Consider the following 8,008-nt stretch of genomic DNA (forward strand, 5'->3'; position numbering starts at 1 on the left):
ATTCATCTCCATGCAGCATCCCATTCATCTCCCAGCATCCTAACATATGAATTTCTTAGAATTTATGAAAAATCGACTAAGTCCGAGATGCCTTTAATTAGGGATGCTGTATTAAGATCGGAGATGAAGAAGATCAAGATTCATCTCCATGCAGCATCCCATTCATCTCGCAGCATCCTAACATATGTTTTTCTTAGAATTTATGAAAAATCGACTAAGTCCGAGATGCATTTAAGTAGGGATGCTGTATTAAGATGGGAGATGAAGAAGATCAAGATTCATCTCCATGCAGCATCCCATTCATCTCGCAGCATCCTAACATATGTTTTTCTTAGAATTTATGAAAAATCGACTAAGTCCGAGATGCATTTAAGTAGGGATGCTGTATTAAGATGGGAGATGAAGAAGATCAAGATGCATCTCCATGCAGCATCCCATTCATCTCCCAGCATCCTAACATATGAATTTCTTAGAATTTATGAAAAATCGACTAAGTCCGAGATGCCTTTAAGTAGGGATGCTGTATTAAGATGGGAGATGAAGAAGATCAAGATTCATCTCCATGCAGCATCCCATTCATCTCCCAGCATCCTAACATATGAATTTCTATGAATTTATGAAAAATCGACTAAGTCCGAGATGCCTTTAAGTAGGGATGCTGTATTGAGATGGGAGATGTAGGAGATCAAGATTCATCTCCATGCAGCATCCCATTCATCTCCCAGCATCCTAACATATGAATTTCTTAGAATTTATGAAAAATCGACTGAGTCCGAGATGCCTTTAAGTAGGGATGCTGTATTAAGATGGGAGATGAAGAAGATCACGATTCATCTCCATGCAGCATCCCATTCATCTCGCAGCATCCTAACATATGTTTTTCTATGTATCTATGAAAAATCAACTAAGTCCGAGATGCCTTTAAGTAGGGATGCTGTATTAAGATGGGAGATGTAGAAGATCAAGATTCATCTCCATGCAGGTTCGCACGGGGGCTCGCCTCCCGTGTGCTACCGGACTTGACAACATATAGAACGTGGTGTTTGCTCCTCCGGGTGCAATGGGACAATGAACATTCGAACGCAAAGTCGGAATTCTGGTTGATCCTACCAGTAATATACGCTCGTCTCAAAGGTTAAGCCATGCATGTCTAAGTACAAACAGATTTAATGTGAAACCGCATAAGGCTCAGTATAACAGCTATAATTTACGAGATCATCAACCTAGTTACTTGGATAACTGTGGAAAATCTAGAGCTAATACATGCAACATGCCAGGACCCTCGCGGGAACTGGTGCACTTATTAGTCAAACCAATCGCGGGTTCTCCGTGTCATTGAGTTGAAGTCTGGATAATGATGCTGATCGTATGGTCTCGCACCGACGACAGATCTCGCAAATATCTGCCCTATCAACTATGGATGGTAGTATAGAGGACTACCATGGTTGCAACGGGTAACGGGGAATCAGGGTTCGATTCCGGAGAGGGAGCCTGAGAAATGGCTACCACATCCAAGGAAGGCAGCAGGCGCGTAAATTACCCAATCCCGGGACGGGGAGGTAGTGACGAGAAATAACAATATGAAACTCTTTAATGATGTTTCATAATTGGAATGAGTAGAGCATAAATCCTTCTACGAGGATCAAGTGGAGGGCAAGTCTGGTGCCAGCAGCCGCGGTAATTCCAGCTCCACTAGCGTATATTAAAATTGTTGCGGTTAAAACGTTCGAAGTTGATACTTGTCCAACACAGTCCGGCTCCGCCGACCCGGTCAACCCGTGGTCGGTGGGCCAAGTCGGAATCTGGTTGCGACTCAATGGTGTGGTAGGGCACCAAGTCTGTGTCATGGTGTGCCCTTCAACGGGTGCAAGTGTAACATAGAGCTCGACCGCTCACGTTTACCTTGAACAAATTAGAGTGCTTAAAGCAGGGTGCCCAAACGCCCTAGAATAATCTTGCATGGAATAATGGAATACGACCTTGGTCTAATCTTTCATTGGTTTGTACTCAGACCGGAGGTAATGATTAACAGAAGTAGTTGGGGACACTAGTATTACGGCGCGAGAGGTGAAATTCGTAGACCGTCGTAAGACTAACTAAAGCGAAGGCATTTGTCAAGGATGCTTTCTTTAATCAAGAACGAAAGTTAGAGGATCGAAGGCGATTAGATACCGCCCTAGTTCTAACCGTAAACGATGCCAACTAGCAATTGGGAGACGCTACAACCAGGTGCTCTCAGTAGCTTCCGGGAAACCAAAGTCAGGTTCCGGGGGAAGTATGGTTGCAAAGTTGAAACTTAAAGGAATTGACGGAAGGGCACCACAATGAAATGGAGCTTGCGGTTCAATTTGACTCAACACGGGAAAACTTACCAGGTCCGAACTTATGGAGGTGAGACAGATTAATAGCTCTTTCTCAAATTTAAGGGTAGTGGTGCATGGCCGTTCTTAGTTCGTGGATTGATTTGTCTGGTTAATTCCGATAACGAACGTGACTCACATATGCTAACTAGAACGCAGTCAGCGTTAATGCGTCGATGCCGATTGGAACGGGTTAGGACCTTTCGGTGGAGTATGACCTGACACCTTCGCTGTTCGTGTGCGCAAGTGCACTTACGGTACGCTGCTTAGCAGGACAATTTGTGTTTAGCAAAATGAGATCGAGCGATAACAGGTCCGTGATGCCCTTAGATGTTCTGGGCTACACGCGTGCTACAATGTGGGTAGCAGCGTGTCTCCTATTCCGAGAGGAACGGGAAATCACTCAAATACTCACTTAGTAGGGATTATGGATTGCAATGGTCCATATGAACTCGGAACTTCTAGTAAGTGCTGGTCATCAGCCAGCGTTGAATACGTCCCTGCCCTTTGTACACACCGCCCGTCGCTACTACCGATGGATTATTTAGTGAGGTCTTTGGAGATGATCGTTCGCTGGATCCTCGTGAACCGCGTCTGCTTTATCGAAGTTGACCGAACTTGATGATTTAGAGGAAGTAAAAGTCGTAACAAGGTTTCCGTAGGTGAACCTGCGGAAGGATCATTAGTGGCCAAGTGATCCTTCCAGAAGTCCGAACCTGCGGGTTGAGACTTCGGCACAAGTTGCCATATGATAATTGACGAAACACTATAGAAGTCCGAACCTGCGGGTTGAGACTTAGGCACAAGTTGCCATATGAAAGTTGACGAAACACTAACAAGTCCGAACCTGCGGGTTGAGACTTAGGCACACGTTGCCTTATACATGACTTCGAACAAATACACAAGTCCGAACCTGCGGGTTGAGACTTAGGCACAAGTTGCCTTATACATGACTTCGAACAAATACACAAGTCCGAACCTGCGGGTTGAGACTTAGGCACAAGTTGCCATATGAAAGTTGACGAAACACTAACAAGTCCGAACCTGCGGGTTGAGACTTAGGCACACGTTGCCTTATACATGACTTCGAACAAATACACAAGTCCGAACCTGCGGGTTGAGACTTAGGCACAAGTTGCCTTATACATACATTGGCCAAATAAACAGAAGTCCGAACCTGCGGGTTGAGACTTAGGCACAAGTTGCCATATTATATTCGATCAAACACTAAGTAGTCCGAACCTGCGGGTTGAGACTCAAGACCGTAACAAGATGTCACTATACAAGTCCGAACCTAAGGGTTGAGACTTAATGCGATCTAGATACCAAGTTGACATCCAATACCTGTTGAGCAAAACCAAAGATTCCCTGTTCTCGAATGATTACACTATATAACAGGGAATCTTGAAGAAATCAAGCAAGCGTGAAACAAAGTCATCACTTGGGCATGCTCGATAGCCAACCACATGACCTTAACCTAAGAGAGCATGCAAACCACATGATACCTATAAACGATTAACCCGCCCTAGTTCAATCGTTCACCAAGTGATGACTTCAGTATGGCTAAGAGAAAAACTTTTAAATGGGAAAAACTCTAAGTCCGAACCTCCGGGTTGAGACTTCCGCGTCGGAGGTGGGCGCACCTCCTATCCGAAAGATGGTGAATCAGGGGTGTTCGGTCAGCAATGGTCGGATGCCCCGTCGTAGTCCAACTATGACAATCAAAGTCAAGACCTCCGGGTTGAGACTTTCCGCGAGTACAAGCATAAAGGAACACGGACCAAGCCGTACCGAGAGAATCGGTACTAGAGCCCTCGTGGTTCTACATTGAGAGAGCCCTCGTGGTTCTCATTAGGGGCTTTATGCAAGTCGTACTCAATACTGTGGTGTGAAGTATAAAGTATAGTCTTCGCCTGGTCCACGCTGCTTCGGCGGTCCTGGGTAAGATAGTTAATTCTAGCTTGCCCTATAGTGGAATGAGGACACTTAATGCTTCGTCTTTTAGCGGCGGCTAGACTCCTCCTCACGGGGAACGAGTTGACGCGCACAGCGGCGGCTTACGCACTATGGCAATCATGGATGCCTGAAGATTCCGTGAAGTTCTCCCCTGGTCCACGCTGCCTCGGCAGTCCTGGGTAAAATGGAATATTTCCAGCTTGCCCTATAGTGGAAGAGGACTATCCAACAATACAAAGTCAAGACCTCCGGGTTGAGACTTTCCGCGTCGGTGGTGTCGCGCACCGCCTATCCGAAAGATGGTGTAACAGGGGTGTTCGATCAGCAATGGTCGGATGCCCCGTCATAGTCCAACTATGACAACCAAAGTCAAGACCTCCGGGTTGAGACTTTCCGCGTCCGGAGGTACGCGTACCGCCTACCCGAAAGATGGTGTGCTTCTGGGGTATTCGATGAGTCGGATACCCCGTCGTAGTCCAACTATGACAATCAAAGTCAAGACCTCCGGGTTGAGACTTCCGCGTCCGGAGGTACGCGTACCGCCTACCCGAAAGATGGTGTGCTTCTGGGGTATTCGATGAGTCGGATACCCCGTCGTAGTCCAACTATGACAATCAAAGTCAAGACCTCCGGGTTGAGACTTCCGCGTCCGGAGGTACGCGTACCGCCTACCCGAAAGATGGTGAATCAGGGGTGTTCGATCAGCAATGGTCGGATGCCCCGTCGTAGTCCAACTATGACAATCAAAGTCAAGACCTCCGGGTTGAGACTTTCTAAGAGTACAAGCATAAAGGAACACGGACCAAGCCGTACCGAGAGAATCGGTACTAGAGCCCTTGTGGTTCTACATTGAGAGAGCCCTCGTGGTTCTCATTAGGGGCTTTATGCAAGAAGTACTCAATACTGTGGTGTGAAGTATAAAGTATAGAGTCCTCCACTGGTCCACGCTGCTCCGGCGGTCCTGGGTAAGATAGTTCATTCTAGCTTGCCCTATGTGGAAGAGGACTCAATACCCTACCTGTTGAGCTTGAAACAAAGTCATCACTTGGGCATGCTCATATTGCCATACACAATTACATTATATTCGAATGAGCATGCAAGCGACCCTATATAGACCGAACCAAAACGATAGATACCGCCGTAGTTCACCCCCACCAAGTGATGACTTCAGTATGGCTAGTGTGTGAAGTATAAAGTATAGTCCTCCCCTGGTCCACACTGCTTCGGCGGTCCTGGGTAAGATAGTTAGTTCTAGCTTGCCCTATGTGGAAGAGGACACAATACTTAATACTTAGAGTACAAGCATAAAGGAACACGGACCAAGCCGTACCGAGAGAATCGGTACTAGAGCCCTCGTGGTTCTACATTGAGAGAGCCCTCGTGGTTCTCATTAGGGGCTTTATGCAAGTCGTACTCAATACTGTGGTGTGAAGTATAAAGTATAGAGTCCTCCACTGGTCCACGCTGCTCCGGCGGTCCTGGGTAAGATAGTTCATTCTAGCTTGCCCTATGTGGAAGAGGACTCAATACCCTACCTGTTGAGCTTGAAACAAAGTCATCACTTGGGCATGCTCATATTGCCATACAATATTCCATTATCTACTAATGAGCATGCAGCTATATGATTATAACCTGTAAACGATTACCCCGCCGTAGTTCAGCGCTTCAACCAAGTGATGACTTCAGTATGGCTAGTGTGTGAAGTATAAAGTATAGTCCTCCCCTGGTCCACACTGCTTCGGCGGTCCTGGGTAAGATAGTTAGTTCTAGCTTGCCCTATGTGGAAGAGGACACCATACTTAATACTGTGGTGTAATGAACAAAGTATAGTCCTCCACTGGTCCACGCTGCTTCGGCGGTCCTGGGTAAGATAGTTAGTTCTAGCTTGCCCTATGTGGAAGAGGGCATACAAGACAAAGTATAGTTCTCCCCTGGTCCACGCTGCTTCGGCGGTCCTGGGTAAGATAGTTAATTCTAGCTTGCCCTATGTGGAAGAGAGCATACATGAACCAAGAACGAAGGTTATGATCGAGGAATGATTCGACAACTAACCGATGGTATGAAATGTGAAGAATTCAAGCAAGCACACAATCAAGTCATCACTTGGGCATGCTCGATAGCCAACCCTATGACATTAACCTAGTAGAGCATGCGAAAACCAATATATATGTAAACGATGCCCCTCCCTAGTTCAGCGCTTCAACCAAGTGATGACTTCAGAATGGCTAAATCAAATCGGTTCAAAACATACCATCGGTACCCTATTGAAACACACAAGTCGATATCAAACCTCATGATTGTGTAGTCCTCCACTGGTCCACACTGCTCCGGCGGTCCTGGGTAAGATAGTTCATTCTAGCTTGCCCTATGTGGAAGAGGGCACATTACTCAATACTGTGGTGTTATGAACAAAGTATAGTCCTCCACTGGTCCACGCTGCTTCGGCGGTCCTGGGTAAGATAGTTAGTTCTAGCTTGCCCTATGTGGAAGAGGGCATACAAGACAAAGTATAGTTCTCCCCTGGTCCACGCTGCTTCGGCGGTCCTGGGTAAGATAGTTAATTCTAGCTTGCCCTATGTGGAAGAGAGCATACATGAACCAAGAACGAAGGTTATGATCGAGGAATGATTCGACAACTAACCGATGGTATGAAATGTGAAGAATTCAAGCAAGCACACAATCAAGTCATCACTTGGGCATGCTCGATAGCCAACCTCATGACATTAACCTAGTAGAGCATGCGAAAACCAATATATATGTAAACGATGCCTCCCTAGTTCAGCGCTTCAACCAAGTGATGACTTCAGAATGGCTAAATCAAATCGGTTCAAACCATACCATCGGTATCCTATTGAAACACACAAGTCGATATCAAACCTCATGATTGTGTAGTCCTCCACTGGTCCACGCCGCTTCGGCCGTCCTGGGTAAAATGGAACATTCCAGCTTGCCCTATGTGGAAGAGGGCACATTACTCAATACTGTGGTGTGAAGTATAAAGTTCAGTTCTCCCCTGGTCCACGCTGCTTCGGCGGTCCTGGGTAAGATAGTTCATTCTAGCTTGCCCTATGTGGAAGAGGACACTTCATACTTCGTCTCTAAGCGGCGGCTTGACTCCTCCCTACGGGGAACGGGTTTACGCGCACAGCGGCGGCTTACGCACTATGGCAGTCATGGATGCCTTACGTTTCTATGAAAAGTGTGTTCCTCCCCTGGTCCACGCTGCTTCGGCAGTCCTGGGTAAGATAGTTAGTTCTAGCTTGCCCTATGTGGAAGAGGACACGTAGACTTACTGTGGTGTGAAGTATAAAGTTCAGTTCTCCCCTGGTCCACGCCGCTTCGGCCGTCCTGGGTAAAATGGATTCATCCAGCTTGCCCTATGTGGAATGAGGACACTTTATGCTTCGTCTCTAAGCGGCGGCTTGCTCCTCCCTACGGGGAACGGGTATACGCGCACAGCGGCGGCTTACGTTATGGCAGTCATGGATGCCTTACGTTTCCATGAAAAGTGTGTTCCTCCCCTGGTCCACGCTGCTTCGGCAGTCCTGGGTAAGATAGTTAGTTCTAGCTTGCCCTATGTGGAAGAGGACACGTAGACTTACTGTGGTGTGAAGTATAAGGTTCAGTTCTCCCCTGGTCCACGCCGCTTCGGCCGTCCTGGGTAAAATGGATTCATCCAGCTTGCCCTATGT

This window comes from Anopheles ziemanni, assembly GCF_943734765.1.
Source record: "Anopheles ziemanni chromosome X unlocalized genomic scaffold, idAnoZiCoDA_A2_x.2 X_unloc_22, whole genome shotgun sequence".
NCBI lineage: Eukaryota > Metazoa > Arthropoda > Insecta > Diptera > Culicidae > Anopheles > Anopheles ziemanni.